We start from the raw sequence: 18,025 nt of genomic DNA on the forward strand, positions 1-18,025 counted from the left end.
AGAGCTGGGGAGAGCTTTGGTGGCAAAAGTTTGGTATCAGTCTAGCAGTGGGGGGGGGGGCGGGAAGGGCTTTGCCCACACCCACACTGGGGCCACACAGCAAGAAGCTGCACCCATGCCCCAGATGAGGAGGGGGAAGAAATGGCAACAGGAAAAGAACAAAGCAGAAGCCAGGTTGAAATACTGCCCTAGCATGGACACAAGCCAGGTTCTTTCGGCCTGTGGCTCCAGAAGGTTGCTGGCCTCTAGTCTAGCTAATGCTTGAAGTTGATACGATAAAACTTTACCACACAACATGACATGTGGCCAGAGCAGGAGAGAGTCTCTGTCTCTGATTAAGACTGACCTTTGGTAAGTCACCTTGGACCATATCCTGCAAAGGCTTGCCCATGCCCTTATCTTCATGCATTGTGATTAGTTCCCACTGATTTTTGTGGGGATCCTGAAGTGTATCTTTGTAGAATCTCTGCCTCAATTTACCTACATGTAAAAATGGAGTCAGTAATAATCTCCAAAGGGTACTTATTATCTTGAACTAATTAATTTATAAAACACATTGAGAGTCTGAAATTTCATTCACTGGTAATACTAATTAATAAGATCACAATAAGATAACAAAGAAAAATACTAATGGAAAAATTCATACCCTTAAAAAAGAATGAATATTAAAAGATTGTTAAGGTTTACAAATTAGGGGGTCATGTATTCCCCAGCCCCTTTACTATGTAATTTTTTTTCCTGGGATTTGAACTAAATGCATCTATAGCATTTTCTCTCTCCAACTTCCAGGTGCAAGAGACTAAACAAATCTTCCCCCATTAGATTCTTTCCCTTGGGCTTCCCCAGTTGAGGATGGAGACTGAACTCCAGCTAGTAAAGAGCAGTTTGCCATGTTAGCAGTTTTTAAGCCTTATCTTTGCAATGCATGCAGTACAGGCAGACTCCTGTGCCTATGCAGATCCCCAGTGAAGTCACAGAGGTTCCAGAGCCTCACTTACACAAAGCTCAATTCAGGATCAGGGCCATAGCTAGCAAGTTTGTTGTGTTTTTTTTTTTTCCTTAGATGGGTTCAAGGGAAGATGATGTATAACTGGGTGGACCGCACTGTTCTCTCTCCTTGGTAAAATTATCTAAGCAATCAGTGCAGCTGCACTTGTAACTGTACAATAGTGGCAGACCTGTAAAGCTCTTTTCATCAGTGACCAATTAAGCAAAAGCCATGGTTTTCCTAGTACATGTTTTGGGTGAGAAGGGAGCCCCTTAAACCCATTAGACAAAGGCTTTTTTTTTAAGCTTGGGTGAGCTTTGCTTTGTCCCTTGCCTCTGCCTCCGTTCCCTTGTCTCCTCTATAGTTCATTCGCAATTGTACCTGCCAGGAGCACTGAGTCTCTCCCCAAAGTGTTTATATTGCACCTGCACATGAGAATTTGATAAGAAATTTCTGCAGTGATAAAAAGTGCTCTCAGGTCAAAGCTGCAGTGGTAAAATTAATTGTTCAGAGACCGTGCGTCTCAAGCCATCTATAAAAGCAGTATAATTTACTGCCTGGAGTACCACCTGTGTGATGCAGCTGTCTCAACCACTTTCCTGATGCAGAAAAAATGATATTCAGGAGAGGTTTTATTTGGGTTAAAGCCATGCTCTCTGGAGGTTTTGTTTTTCACCTAATTGAAAACATTTACAGTCCTCCTGCCAAAGAAATGCTAGTGTGAGCCAACCTGACGAAGAGGGCCCCTCGCCTCAAAACCATGAATCACTGAAGATCACTTCTCAAATCTTGACCTGAATATAAGAATCTGCTTATCAAATAAAAATAGTAGCAAACAGGATCACTGGGGGGCTGACAGCTTTTTGAGCTTTATCCAAAGAATTGTCATTAGATTCTTGTTCCAAAAAATATTTTCTGCAACAAGAAGAACCTTGGCTGATATCAAATTCAAGAGACGTCCAGAAATGCATCCTTTTGCATAGATGTGGTATTGATCTTCTCTCAGTCCTTGTGCGTAGCCTTGTGGCCTGTTCACATGAGTGAGGAGTATGAGCTTGTGCTCCCATGCAGGCCTAAGCAGGGATTTGGTGATATCTGAGAATTTCTTTCTCAGAGCTAGTAACTATAATACTTCTATTTTAAGAGGAGGGACATTCTCGTGGCTTAAACACTGGCCTGGTGTTCTGAACAGTTGGGTCTAATTCATGATTCTGTCATAGATATCCTGGCTTACCCGAGGCTTACTTCCTCAGAGCCTTACTTACTCATCTGTAAAAAGGAGATTTCCTCTGTCCCACCTTTTGTCCTGTCTGTACAAGGTACAGACTTTTTAATTCTGTGAACAGAACCTGGTAGAAAAGTGCCTAACGCAATCTTGGATAGGCATTGGAAAAACTAAAAGATTATTTTAAAAAACATAGCAATTGAAACAGCCTAAAAACCAAACATAGAACCAATAATGAAAAACCAAAGAAAAAAATCAAAAAGTCAAAGTGAATCCAGCTTTAGGGTTGCAGTTTGCAGCATTTTCTGGGTATCTGTGCTCTTTTTTTCCACCACATTTCTAATCCAATTGCCCTTTTATCTATGGAAAACAAAATAAACCCTTCAAATAAATCCACTAACCAAAAAGCAGCTTTGTTTTCTTCTTGCAAAATTCACATCCAAGATACTAACAATGATAGGGCTCTGAGGTGGGGGAGAGTATGAGGGGGTGCAGGGGGAGGGAAGAGCAGGTATGATTTCAGACTTCCTTTTGGACAGGGAAAAAAAATCAAAATTGCCTAAGGAAAGACCAGATTTACAAAGGTATTTGGGCAGCTAAAGATGCAGATACGTTGCTGGTCAGGTTTAGAAAAGAGTCGCAGGAGGCTCAACAGCTAGGTCCCATTGACTCTCAGTTAGACACCTATACCTTTCAAAGAACCATGCTCCAGAGTACCGCAGTGAATCCTGCCAGGCCTGCTCAAAATATACGATGTCCTGAAATAGATGTATTACAGCTATTTTAGTCTAGTGCCAAGCCATGCCAACAAACACTGCTGAGAAAGCAAGCTTATTGGCACATGCTGAGTGGCATGTTAAGGGGGGCAATATTACATCTCTTTTAGGATTTAGTGCCTCATGATGGTACACCCTTTAACAGGGTAGGCATAACCTTAGATGCTTCCTGGCCTTTTAAACAAGCACCTTCCTGCATCTTTAGGTTCCTAAATCCTTTAGGTCTGTAAGTGCTGTCTTCTGAAAATGTTATTCTTGCTTTATTTATATAAATTAACAATTACAATTTTTAAAAAATATTCCTACTCTGTAGTGTGGTAACATTTTGTACCATCAGGCTTACGGATGGTGGGCCATTGTGATATAATTTTTAATGATACATTTTAAAAAAATGCTGCAAAGGGAATTCAGCTATTGAATCTGTTTGGCATAAAGCTAGATGTATGCTTTAAAGCCTTTTGGTTAATTCAGCAAGGGAACTGCATATGTGTATTATTAGACCCTGACTCCATGAGGCGCCCAATGACTAGGGAGATGACAGTCCAATTAACCGTGGATCCTGTTACTCATTAGCCAGAGCAGAGCAGGGAGCAAACACCAGCACACATTGTTCACCACAGCTTTATTTGGAATAGAGCCCGCTTCAGACCAGCTCCGTCACCGACAGAATACGGGGAACCGCCCTGAGCAATAGCTTCTTCCTACATTTATACACTTTGGTTTATACTCATTAATATTCACTTCACTTTCGTCCCGCCTCCTGTTTCATCCCTTTCTTCTCCTATCTCAAACTCTGCGTCTGTTTATTGTTTGCTTCATTAGCATGGAATTGCCTATGCATTTCATTCATTTACATGCCTTTTTGCTATGAGTCAAGGTCTTAGACATGCACTCCTGCTCTTTAGTCAATGGGCAGACTTCGACCAAAACCTGGAAGCTTCTGGAGGCTTCTTCACCAACCACCATTCACCTTTTTGCATATGTTCATCTCAAATTCTGTTACCAATTACATGTTGTTTTCCACATTCTGGTCTGTTTTTCTGTCTCAGATTGTACCATCTTCCACCCTTTTTGGGCTCCTGTATCTTATCTCCTTTGCTGTAGCTGGTTCACAGCACACAGACTCACACAGATTCACTTGCTGCTTTTTCCTCAGAAAATGGTTGACACAGTTAAGATGGTTTCTTAGTATAAGCAAATGGCTGGCTTAGCATAAGCATTCATAAGCAAAATCTGGTTGTCTAAGCATCTTGCAATATATTTTTAATATATCATTTCTGCCTTGTGGTTAGCAGCATTGCTAGGCCACAGGTCATGCCTTTTATTCAACTGCAAATCCAGTGCTCCCTACTAGTCCAAATTATTGTCACCCTAACATGTATGACTAAAAAAGACACATGTGCAGGTTCAACTGCTTGATTTTTTCCTAATATTTACTGCCTAGTGTAGCTTGTTCTGTTGGCTTTTCTGTTCAGACTTGCATACAGTTATTACATGGCCAAAGAACTGTGATGGATTCCTTGAGATGTTTGTAGGTCATGAAGCCACAGAACTGAACAGACATGGCATGTGTCTGGTGCAAAGCTTTTTCAAACATTGTAGAAAGATGAGGCAAATAACTGATGGCCTAGAACCATCTCCCTTTTGGGTGTATGTGAGTGATTTGTTCATCAAGGGCTTTCAATCTTGAGGAAGAAAATGTTTTATATAAATACTATGGATCATTCTGCTAAGCTTCTCAACTAGTATGAATTAGAATGGCTTCTCTGAGGTACACGGAGCTACGCAGTTCACACTAGTTGAGAATCTGGCCCAGAGTGTCTGTAGGCTACTGTAAATGGCAGCATTTTGATGGTGAAGCAGAACTATTAATAGAGCTGTTTCTCCTTTCTACAATGAATAATGCAGTATTATCAACCCCAAGGAATAATAATAATAGCAAAAAATCATGACGTGAAGCTAGAACTCCTGAGATTAATCCAGACTTCATGTTTCTTGTTTTTAATTTTATTTCCCTTCATTTTTTGAACACTTAGGGCCATCTTTTCAAGGTTTTTCTCTGCAAGTATAAAGGCTGAAAATGTACTGTTTTTAAGGAAAGCTGAGTATGAGTTTTAATGAAAGCTAAAGAAACTGAAGGACTCCAGGAACTGGGTATAAGGAAAACCATCAAATACCATGAAACATGAAATAATATCACAAGGATTGGCAGCACTGATAATGGTAACATATTAGCTTTTTTTTTTTTAAATTAGTGGATTGTTCACAAACCAATCATCATGGTTATAACAGCATTCTGACCTCACAGCACAAACTGGTCCTAATTTTCTTTGAAGGTTGCTTATGGAATAGTTTAGTGAATGTTTTTCCCCCTCCCACTCTCCCTCTACAGTTTGTTTGAAAGTCATCCTTTTTTGACTTCTTGGTATTTAATATTTCAGTCATGTCATTTGTCTCTTCAGCCACATTTTGTTTCTTTATTCTTCCTGATTGAACAAAGGAAAATTTTTAACAAGAAAATGATCCATGATGAATAATGAGTAACAAAAAAAGTAATTCTGAAAGAAAATGTCATGCATTGGTGCTACAGATCAGGAAACATTAAATTCAAATATTGTTATGAATTTTTTTCGTCCTGGGCATCAGATCTTATGTTTGGTAGTATACAAACAAGTTGTAGGCTGCAGTCTTACTAGTAAAATAAATATGATTATTTTCTTCATACTGTGATACTGCCTGGAAAAACTCCAGGAACTAGGGTCCAAGGCATGTACAGGTTTCCTTCAATTTATGTGGGTTCGATTTATGCGAATTTGCTCTTATGCAATGACCCTTTTTATAATTAAAATGTGTTATATGTGAGGTAAATTTGCTGTTATGCAATTGGTAGAGGTGTGCTCCTCCCTCCCCCAAGCACGTAAGTTTGTGAGTTTGTAAGGGGAGGGGAAAGGGCCATGGGGCTGGGGCCCCACTCACCGCAGCCCCTGCTGCATCTGCTCTAGGAGTGGCTGATGCCAGCTGCTTGCAGCCACTGGGCTGCACCATGCCCCAAACCCGCCAGGGCTCCGCTTCCCCTGGGGTACCGTGCCCCGAACCGCACCATGTAGCATAGCCCAGTGGCTGCAAGCAGGTGGTATCTGTTGCTCTCAGAGCGGCAGCAGGGGTGGGCAGGCATCTGCGGTGGGACAAGCAGGCTGGGGCTGGCATTGGCACCAAGCTTTTCCCAGTGCTCAGGGTGGGCTGCGGTGATGGGAAGGAGGCTGCTGCCACCCCAAAATTCACCATAGTTCCCTGCAACCTGCCCTCCCAGCACTGCTACCAAGCACCGGGAAGAGCCTGGTGCCGCTGCTGACCCCAGTCTGCAGAGGCTGCCAGCCCCAGCCTGCTCTTATCCCACTGGAAGCTGCTGCCCACCCCTGCTGCAGCTCTGGGAGCGGCGGATGCTGCCTGCTTGCAGCTGCTGGGCTGCACCGTGCTGTGGGGGTTGGGGCACAGTGCAGCCCAGTGGTTGCAGGCAGCTGGTGCTGGCTGCTCCTGGGGCTGCTGTAGCAGGAGCTACAGTGATTGGAGAGAAGTGGAGCAGTGAGGTGAGTGGGGCTGCTGCCCACCCTGAGCACCGCTAAGAGCCCAGTGCAGCCTCTGCTGCAGGCCCAGGAGCAGCAGACGCCACCTGCTTGCAACCACTGGGTTGTGCCACACCCCTCTCTCCGCCCCTTCCCTAGCCCTAGCTTCACTCCCTCCCTCACCACCCTGGGAATACATCCCTATCTGTTTCATTGTAAACTGGGCTCGCTTTATGCAAATTTGATTTATGTACCATTCCCTGGGAATGTATATACTGCATAAATCAAGGGAAACCTATACAGACATGTAGAGAAAAAAAATGGATTCAGATGCAAATAACTTGGAATCTGGAAGGTGGACTGTTTCTTTTAATCCCAGCCTAGCTATAATACATCTTTGAAATTTTTCTGTGTGAAATGACACAACAAGAGTGCATGCCACGCTTGTGCCCTTTAAAAAGCAAATGTTGAACTTGAAATTTGTGAAGGATGGATTTTTATTGCTGCAACTAATTGCCGTGCAGCATGAAAAGCTGCTCTGAAATTGTTACTGTCTGGCTGACGTTTAAGAGGAAAAAAATTTGAGTTAGGTTTTAATTGTCCACTGAAATCCAGGCACACCTCCACTCATGCACAGACATTGCTCAAAAGGAATGAGGGAGCCTCCATCTATGACTGCAGCTTAACAGGTTTGAGCACTTGTCTATGGATGATATTAAATGACACTAAATGACACTATTTAGTGTCTCCATGGCTTGTATTAAAATGGTTGAGAAGACTGCTGGCATTGTTTATAAAATAAATAAATAAATAACCTGCATGGGGCAGATCTTTTATCTTGAGTTTGTCTTATACAGTTGCCTCCATCCTTTTGCCATGTGCCCCTCTCTGCTTGACACCAGCTTCCTTGAGTTCATCCAACCACACTGTTTCCCTGATGTGTTCAGAGGCTTTAGCATTACTACTGTGCACAGCTCTTAACTGCTACGGAACAGTGGCATAGACTATGAGCCATATTCTGTTTTACCGTTCTATATCTTAGCAGCCCTTATATAGCCATGCAGCTACAGTTTGTGGCACTTAAACACCATCTGGATTTAATTTTCACTGTGGCAGATCATTGTGTATTTCTACTGGTAGCAGCCTCTTCTACTTTTTGCCCAATAGCTTAGTGGCTAGACCATTTTCCTAGGGAACAGGAAAAACAATCCCCCACCACAGCTACTTACAAAGGGTTTGAATCTGTCTTCCACTTCCCAGTAAAGTGCTCTAACCACCAGGCCACTGGCCAGACATTGCCCAGAGCACTCTCCAGCAATTCTGTTCTGTTTAGGTCAGAGTGCGAAAAATGCTTGATGACAAGGGGGATTAACTGAGTGCTCAATGTGGAAGCACAGGATGAGTTGCCTCTGTGGAATCCAAACATTGTGAAGGTGCCCAAAAATGACAGTTACCAGAATATTTAAATGTCACTTAAGTGCACAAAGATAAAATAGAATTTAGGCCTCTATGTACTAAGACAACTAATAGTGCAAGCAGAGGCAAATCAGAAATGGGGGGTGCACTTGCACCTCCCCTTGATTCCCGATCCACCTGCTTTGGTCCCCAACCCCAAGTAGAGGCAGGGACAGGAACCACAGCAGCTGCTTGCCATCCACTTCCTCATACTCGAATCCAAGATGCAAATCACTTTTCCACATGTTAAAAGGAGAAAAGAACCTTGGCTTGGATTCAGGTGAATATGGTACTTTCAAGACCTTTTTGTAATGCTGTGAAATGGCCATAGGTGGAGGAAGAAACTATTATTGTGTGTGTGTGTGGGGGGGGAGAGCACACACGCGCACACACACATGCGTGCACACACATGCGTGCACACCCCCATGCCCAGCAGGTAAGTCTGTGGAGGGGTGGGGTGGGGGGAGAGGAAAGTGGCATGGGGGCCAGATCAAGGCCCGCACAGTGAGGGAGGAATTGGTGCAGAGGCAGGGGCAGGGGCTGGGGTGAATGGGGCCCCAGGGCAGTCGTGGGACAATCAGAGCCCAGGCAGCTTGTCCAGAGGCATGGAGGGGCTGCTGCTGCTGCGCATACCACACAGGGGGCACATGCCCCCCAGATCTGTGCACAGATTTGTGCCTTGGGAGCCATGCAACACTATGTGCCTGTACAGCAGGGTGCAGAGCCCCAGCCCACAATGGCAGCCCACCTCCACCCCACACACAAATCCAGGTGGCACATGTCCCTCTACCTCCCCTGGGGTGCCCGCAGGAGCCCCTCTGCACCCCAGGACCCCATTCACCCCTGCCCCTGCTTCTACTCCACTCCCTCCCTCATTGTGGGGGCCTTGATCTGCCCTCCACACATACCTTTTCCCCTTCGCAGACTTGCCTGCTGTGGTGGGAAGTGCTCCACACACTGCTGGGCTACAATCCTGACTGTGTGCAGGATGCAGCTGTGTGTCTGTGTCTGTGTGCATCCACTGCTGCAGCTGCCCAGAACCTGTGGCCGGGCTGCCCTGGAGCCCTCTGTGCTGCCACCGCTGCCCCACGTTTGTGGGAGCTAAGCCCCATTAGCCCTGGCTTTCTGCTGTCTATGCAAGCTGCCCACTCACTGAAATTTTCCCCCTTCTTTTTCTAGTGGCCTTCAATAACATTATCCTTCACTGTATGAACAGTGTTCATTTTGTTTGTTTGTTCATTCATGTATGTATGTATTTTTGTGCCAGTGGCAGTTTATAAAAAGGAGAAATGAAAATGTAAAATGAGTTGTTAAAAGTGGGCATTTGAACTCTGCTTTGGAAAGACTTCATTATTTTCACTAGTGCTACAACAAAAATATGTCTGAATTAAGCTTTTTCCCTTTTCCCATTTCTTAGAATTAAACTTCAACTTTATCAAATACTTTGATAGAAAAAGAAAGAAAATAAATCTAATATAGCTTTTTTTATTACAGACCTATAGAGTTGTTTTTAGCTCCCATTTTTACCGATTTCTCCTTCACAGCTTTGATAATCAGTGAAAGATATATTATTAAACTCCCCCAAGTCCCTGTGGTAACACAGCCCTTCAATAAATCTACAGCTTCCCCAAGAGATCACAAACCCAAACCAGACCACTTCTTGTATGGTAATATATGAGGGTCATATGCAGAGATGTTCCCACCATTCTCTAAATTAAAAACCATTGGACCAAATACCTTATAAGCAACAGATTTACAATGAGTTCCCAATGAAATTAAGGTATCCTGCGCAGCTGTGAGGCATCTGCAACCAATTTTCCCTTACCCGAAGTATAGTGAAGGTAAATATTAGCCTCTCTCATCACAGTGCACACAGAAATACACAAAACACTCTGGGCTTGACTTCTGGCTTACTGAAGTCAAAAGCAAAACTCCCTTGATCTTGCAAGATCAGGGCTTGTATCTGAAAACAACCATTACATTCAAAAGGTACGCTATTCTTCTGCATTTATACCATTCTTCTTTTTCTAGTAGCTCAAATCTGCTTAATCCTACTGGTGCAATTTATCCATGCAGAATACACAGCACTATTTTAAGTCAATATATATGAGTTAACTGTAGGCTAATGAGGTAGCACACTGACAGCAGAAAGCAGCTGCTATTTACTACAATGATTACATAATGAGCACTAAAGAGAAGAATAATATGATTTATTGAGACTGTATACAATGCAATAATTAACTTCCATAACAGCGTTGTGATATACAGCATTGTTAAGTCTGACCAAGTGGTTTCTGTCTAGAGATGGGCTGAAACTAAAACAGTAGGGCAGAATATCCCCAAATCTTGCAGTGAGAAGGATGGGTTTAAATCCAATCTTAGATTTGGGGTTATAAATTTCATAGTTTAATCTTTGTCTTGGATGGGCCAAACTGAAACCAAGAAGTGCAACACTCCTGAATGGATGGTGATAAACAGAGGGAGGTTCAAGAACCAGATCAGAATTTTATGGACAGGGATCACCTTCTAGCTATAGCATAACATGTAATATTTTAAGAACTTAGCTCATTTCACTACAGTGAGTGTGGGCAGAGGAAGGGAAAGGAGGGAGAATATATTTTTTATGTACCATATTCCATAGTATGCCATTGAACTAGAGTAAAGGTTGACATGATATATCACTAAAAGAAAACTAGAAAGGCAGTTAGTTCAGATTAGAGCTGTGTGAAGCTTTGGTCCCTGATTTGATCTGGTGGAGATTCGGCCCGATTCGGTGGCTGAATCTCTAAATCCAAATCAACTCAGAGGACACGTTAATCTCTCCAGATCGGATCGGAACCTTCCAAATTGATTCAGAGACATTTGGAAAGATTTGGAGATTCAGACATAGAGACAGCTTTAAAAGTTTTCTCTACATACCTGTAGGTAGCAGGCAGTTCATGAGTGCTGTGATACTGGGGTACATGGAGTGGCTCACAGCATGGGGGGAGGGGGGGAGCTCTCCAGTGCACTCGGCAGCAGACGCAGAAGTGGACCAGAAGCACTTCCAGTCCACTTCTGGGTCCACTGGGGAGCATGCCAGCATGAGGTGCAGTTCCCCCAAACCCCTGTACTGATCTCTTTGAAACTTGGCAGGCTTTGTGGCCTCAGTAAGAGCTACCAGCCCTGCGGTTTTGGTCCCGCTGTGTTGTAACACAGCCATGACGGAGTTTGGCTTTCAAGAATTTGGGGTACAGTTCTCCCCAAACCCCTTCACCGATCTTCTTGAAACTTGACAGGTTTCATGCTCTCAACAGAGGCTACCATCTCGGCAAGTTTCATCCAAATTGGACAGAAAACGACAAAGGTATAGATATTTCATTGATTCCCCATTACACCCTATGGCCAGATCTCCGAGGCAGCTCCGAAGCTTCGGAGCCGCTTTGGCCGGATCAAGGCGGAAACCCAGTCTGGAGCTCTGGATCAGATCGTGGCCATCTGAAGTGGCTGGATCGAAAGCCGGATCGAATCGCTGCTGACTTGCACAGGCCTAGTAGACATGCCAAACTACTTATAAACCTGTCTGGGCTGAAAACTGCCTTGAGGGGCAAGGTAAATATTCAAGCAGCTAACCTGCCCACACTGAGCTCTGTTGCTACCAGCTCCATGCTATCAGTACCTGAGAAGGAGTTTCAGAGCTGGCTCAGGTATGTCTACACAAGCTGCTCTCAGAGCCTGAATGCCCAGCTCAAGATTACAGGAGAAGGCTGCACCAGAGTAGGGAACAGAATGTGGCTTTCCTGATTTCCACTTTATGTACTTAAATCACTCAACTAGTGATGTGCAAAGCTTCAGTAGCTGATTCAATTCGGAGGAGATTCGGCCGGATTTGGCAGTTGAATCTCTTAATCTGAATTGAATTGGGAGACCAATTAAAAACTCCAAATCGAATTGGAAGCCTCCGAATTGATTCAGAAAAGATTCAGCGCCAATTCAGAGATTTGGCCATAGACTAAACAGGCAGCAGTCTTTGACCATGTTGGACACAGCTGCCTGCCAGCTGGTAAATCTGTTGTGGTGGGTGGAGGGGGCTGGAAAGGGGTATGGTGGGGAAGCAGATCAATGCTCCGACAGCAAGGGAGGGATTGGGGCTGAGGCTGGGGCTGGCACAAGCTGCCCAGCTGAGGTGGCGTGGTGCAGGACTTGGGGAGGGTGGCTCCCGTCACTGCATGCCACCACATGCCGCTGGTTCAGTAGGGCGTGGGAGTGGGTGTGTACCCCAGAATCTGCGTGGAGCGGGCTAGGCCGGGCTGCTCTCTGTAAGGCTAGCCCCAGCCTCCTGCCACCAGGCTGTGCTCTGCCCTGGCTCTGCCCGCCCTGCAGAGTGCAGTGGAATGGAGGATATGAGGGGCTACAGCCACCCTAATATTCCCCATAGTCCCTGCTGCCAGCCCCACTCCAATCCAGGTGCACACACTTGCCCCCATGTCCTGCCATTGCTTGCCTAGCCCGGGCGAAGCAGCAGCTTACCCAGAAGGTGCAGGGAAACTGGGTGAGCAGTGGGAGGGCTTACCCCCACTCCCAGTGCCTTCTGCTGCCTCTCCAGAGTGCAGCCCAGCCCAGCCTGACCCACATAGATCTGGAGGCATACACCTACTCCCATGCCCTCCTGGATCAGCAGTGCGTGGCAGTACACAGTGGCCGGAGCCTCCCTCCCCAAGTCCCGTGCCCCCCTGCCCCAGCTGGGCAGCTTGTCCCAGCCCCAATCTCTGCCTCACTGTGGGGGCATTGATTGGCTCCCCTTGCCCCTTCCCTCCCCCCTCTGCCCACCACAACATACTTATCAGCTGGAGGCAGCTGTGTCCAGTGTGGTTGAGGACTGCTGCCTGTTTAGTCTATGACCAAGTCTCCGAATTGGTGTCAAATCTTCAGGTCCAATTCAGTGGAATTGAATTGGGACAGTGATTCGAATCACCAAATTGAGTCACTGTCCCTCTGAATCAGCTGAACCTGAATCTGAAGTGAATACTACTTGCCACTTTGCTGCCTACACTCAACCAGACTTGCTGGCATTATGCTCCCTCAAATATTGCAAATAATTGTTGCAAGCCAGTGAAATGCATCCAGAATAAAAGATGTAATTATTTTCTGATTATATAAGGCAGCAACATATTAACACCAAACCACCTCAGGGGAATCAAGGAAGGAGCTGTCACTCAGAGAGGTGTCTCACTGTCTCTCGGTCACAGCAGTTTCTGGTGGTATTCCCAGGATGGAGCTCTGACAGAGACTAGCAGGCACAGAGTATCTGCCTGGCTTCCCCCTGATAAACAGGGATTATTCCCCCTCCCCTCTGCCTTGCTGTGAGGTGTTTGTGTATTAACTAGCAGACCACATGCTGGCTATGGTCCATGCTGTGGGAGACGAAAGGCAGACAAGCTTTTTGGAGCTAATCAAGAGGTAGCTTAATGTCCTTCTTTGGAAGAGCTGTTTAAGAAGAGCTCCATTAGTTAATGGAGAGAGGCTTTGTCTTCTTAATGGGTTGATAAACACTAAGTTAGGGGTGATAAATATTCCCTGCAGGGCTGCTTAGGTGGGAAGGAATAATCAGAGTCCTGTCAGGGCCTGGCCACACCGCCCTCAGCTCAGCCTGTGCAAGGGAAGGGAGGGCTGCTCTAGCACGTCCCGGCTTCTAGCCTGAGCCACTGCAGGCATGTGCCTGCACTTCTGGGATGTCTGTCCAGTTACAAAACTGATTTAGCCTAGCCAGGTTAGACTAACCTGCAAAGATTGAATCAATTCAAGCTCAGGCTTTTTGAATGTCTGTCCCTAGCCAAAAAGACTAATGTGCAAATTAAACTCTAAGGACCACTGGGATTTATTCACAGTGCATGTTGTTTTAAAGAGGATTGGTTGGTTGTAAAATATTTCTTGGTTAAACTTGCATGTTTCGGTTTCTGTGAGAAATATAAAATATTTACTTATATAGTGTATATGTAAATGGAGGCCAGTCGCATAAATACAGCTAACTAAAAAGCCTGATTTAAAAGGTAGCTCAGTTACAAAAGCACCATAAAGTATAGATTTTTATTGGAATTTAAAGTAAAGTAGGTGAAACTATTATAGAGAATGCAGTCAAATAATCTCTTCTCATGGAATCTGCCCTAGTTTTTTCTCAGTGTTAGTATAGTCTTCCCTCATTCTGTGTATTCTATTTTTTCCTTTCCTTTTTAATAGCCCCAGTCTAGATGTTAATGTCAAGGTGTTATCTGTTTCATTTAGATAGCAGGCTCCTTTGAGGAGGGCTCCTCTCTGCTTGCTGGCCTGTAAAGCAACAAGAACATTGATGTCACTCATTATATATATCAAAACTAAAAATAATCCCAAGCTATTACCTCATAGGATGATAATGCAACAGATAATGATATACAGTGTATGTGTGTGTGTGTGTGTATAAAAATTCCAGAGCAACAAACTGAGACAGACCCTTAAAAGTGTCAATGGTCTATGGAGGTATAGGGAAATTTAAAAAAATAGGCACTGGTTTTGCCAACCCCTGGAGAGAGCACGAGAGGGAAAAAGAAATCTTGCTCCCAGCTTAGTGGGGTATAAAATTTGCTGAAGGTGAAAATGTTATTTCAAAGAATGAAGGAGATGAAACAGGTAAGTCCCAAAGAATAGAGAGAGCATGAGCAGTGAATTAAGGGGATCAAAAGGGCAAAACATTTTGGAGGGTTGAGATAGTTCTGTGACCTTCTTTTAGTTTGTTACTATTGGGTTACTGCCTTTCATCAAGTGGAGAAGGAAGACTTTATGGCCTAAATAACTGTGGTAATGGTGTCCTTTATATTCAGTGTAAATGTATAATTCTTGATGCATTGGGAAAGAGGACCTCTTCTCTTCCTGGAATAAGACCCCTGCATAACTCCTTTCACCCTGCTGCAGTTCTCTGCTAGCAGGACTACTCAGGCACATCCAGATGAGAATGGACATGTAGCAGTACGTGGTGCCATAGACCTGTTTGTGGTGCCACACACAAAACATGCAAGTGTTCCCTGCACTGCTACTTTTCAGTGTGGGGAGAGGTTTGAACCTGGCAGATCCCAAGGTCAAAAAAACCCATGCAGAAAAAAAACAGGGTGGTGCATGTGGTTGCAGCATGCACCGCCTAAAACTGGGGCTTGGCCAGCCGGAACCAAATTGATTCAGAGAAATTCTGAAAGATTCAGAGATTCGGACATACAGACAGCTTTAAATGTTTTTTCTACAGACCTCTAGATAGCAGGCGGCTTGTGAGTGCTGCGATGCTGGGGTGCATGAAGTGTCCTGCAGAAGTGCAGGGGGGCTCCCCAGTGCGCTCAGCAGCAGACCCAGAAGTGGACCAGAAGCACTTCCGGTCCACTTCCAGGTCCACTGAGGAGCATGTCAGGAGGCCCCCCGATGCCTCCCCAGATCAGTGACTGGTGCCTCCTGGGTCTGGGGAGGGCACCTGGGGTCCCCCTGCAGCCAGTCGCTAAGCCGGGGAGGCACAGAGGGCCCCTAGCGCACTCCCTGGCAGACCCGGAGGTGGAGCAGAATGGAAATGGACTGGAAGTATTTCCAGTCCACTTCTGGGTTCATCACCAAGCATGTGGAGGGCCCTCCTGCACTCCTGTGAGAAGCTCCATGTGCCCCAGCATCACAGCGATCACAACCTGCGCTGGTACCTCAAGGTATGTAGAAAAAACATTTAAAGCTGTGTCTGTCTGAATTGCTGATTCAGTGAATCAGCATCAAATCTTCAGATTTGGATTTGGTCAAATTGGATCAGGGACAGTGATCCGAATCAATGCATCAAATCACTGTCCCTGATTTGGGCCGAATCCAAATCGAATAGGGCCTGCTATGCATATCCCTATTATGTTAATATACAATGAGGATGTGATTAATATTTACCATCTAGATTAAGTCCACAGATATACAGCACCTGACTCTTCTCTGCCTTATGCCATGAATGGTTATTTTCTTCTGTTCAGATTTAGTTTAAAATGTTCATGAAACACATTTGACAACCATGTTGTGAAAAAGCAATGGACTATGCATGACACTAGACAGCAGACCATCAGGGCCATATTACAAAAGTAGTAGTAATAATAAAGTCATTTCTTAAATAGAGCTGAGGGGATCCTTGTCTGCAGCCCTTAATGATTATTAGTTATGATTATAAGGGGATCCCTCTCAGAGTACCTAAATGATTGATTGATAGATTATTTGTGATGCCATCCACAGTGCACTGTAACTCTTCTGTGCAAAATGAGCAGGTCCCTAACCTGAGTTCAGAGAAGGCAAGAGACTGGTAGGATGAGGTTACAGAATGGGAACACGAAGGGGTATGTACCTCCAATCTGCACATCACAATTGCTTTTTTACTTCCTGGCCAGGAAAAACGATAAATAAATTAGCATAAACAGGCATTTTAGAATGGTCAGTGCATATCCTTTCAGCTCAGTTCTGTGCTTCTCTTTATTTTATTTTACTTTGATCTGGCCAGCATCCCAGATATTCTGTGGAGGAGAGTTATACTAGAAAATTAGGCAACAGTTGGCCAGCTCTATGTGCCAACCGCTGTTAGGCACTCCCAGGCGGTTGTTATTGCTCCCTGAGCCACCAGATGTCAGCACTGAACAAAAAAATGAAAACGTAATGCTGTGAAGAACAGACCCACTCTGAAATGTAAAGTGAACAGGGTGCAACAGGGAAAACATTAAACAAATTTGCAAGGTCTGAACCCTGTGCCAAGCTTCCTTTGAGCTGGGAGTACTCAAGCTGTCTGTGGTTCAGTTGTAGTTTCATGTTTGTTTCCAATACCTGGAAGACCTGGACCAAAGAAGATAATCCCTGTCACTGGACCTACTCTCCTACAAATGTGGTTAGGGCCTCAAATGGTGAATGGTCTCTGCACATGTGTATAAGGGGTTGGAAGGATACAAGTAGCTTTCCTTTCCACCCTTTCCAGGGTCATGTTGCACTGCAGTCTTTGAACCCAGGTGAGCACAAGAATTACAAGACTGTCCTAATCACATCATTTTGTTGTGCATGTACCACTTTCATACATAAGACTTAAAGCATTTCTTGCTACCTTCATCTTTCAGATGGGCACAAGGAGAGGAAGTGACTGGGTATGAGGTCACCTGACAGGCCCGTGGCATAGTCAAGAACAACACCCACATCTTCATCCAGTGCTCTGTCCTTTTGATGATGGCTCTCCAGGTAGGAAAAGGAGAAGGAATATGGTCCTAGAAAATGCCATGATCTTTAAAGAGACTTTGTACTTTAGGAAGGTCCAGAAGGCATGAATCTATGACACCAAATCCATCTTAAAGGAGAATAGTGCAATTACTACCAGCTTGTATAATGATCTATGAGCAAATTCTCTGAAACTGCCAGTACTGCTATTATGCCCTGATACTACTGAGGACATATGTGTGGGGAGAAAAATATTGTTGTCTTGTGCTGGTGTACAACCTAATTCCTCTTCTTTCATGACTCTGCAATGTAGTCATGGTAAAGTGCTTAGGATGTTAGTCTGTTGCCAGGGAAATAATTGTTGTATCAGTAATTCAGCACTTTTATCGTCACTGTGGGAAGGAACAGGAGAAGATGGGTTGTTAAAAAGCAAGGCTATACACAAACCTTTGGTCTAAGCCAGACCTGACCCTCATTGAATTCTAAGGAAGGATTAGTTTTAAATGCCTGGCTCCCAACTTGCCTTTGTTGTCTGATTCAGGGAGGAATAAAAACTTGAAGGGAATGATTTCCTGATCTAGTTTGGATAAGGCCAGAAATTATAGGAGAGGCAGAGTGGGCTGAAGTGTACTTGTGTGTGTGTGTGTATATATATCTTTTTTGGCAGTCAGTGGAATTAATTGAGATTTTCACTGGTGTGTAACTGAGAGGAGCCTGGGCCCTGTGCCTAGGAAGTAAGTGTAATTTAGTACTGTTTGCCAAGAGAAAGCAGAGTTGTGCTGGGATGGCTGTATTCAACCTACTCAGCTAGTTG

General features: G+C 44.6%; 1 long non-coding RNA gene across 1 annotated transcript in view; it reads left to right on the forward strand.

Annotated features, from left to right (window-relative positions):
- Positions 1-17,236, forward strand: part of LOC109297117 — a 24,186-nt gene extending 6,950 nt beyond the window's left edge. Inside the window, exon 2 of the long non-coding RNA XR_002097210.1 lies at positions 17,118-17,236. This is a non-coding gene — a long non-coding RNA (uncharacterized LOC109297117). The remainder of the gene's footprint in view (positions 1-17,117) is intronic.
- Positions 17,237-18,025: the final 789 nt, after the last annotated feature.

Source organism: Gavialis gangeticus, unplaced genomic scaffold, assembly GCF_001723915.1.
Source record: "Gavialis gangeticus isolate Ggan-Ray unplaced genomic scaffold, GavGan_comp1, whole genome shotgun sequence".
NCBI classification, from domain to species: Eukaryota; Metazoa; Chordata; order Crocodylia; family Gavialidae; genus Gavialis; species Gavialis gangeticus.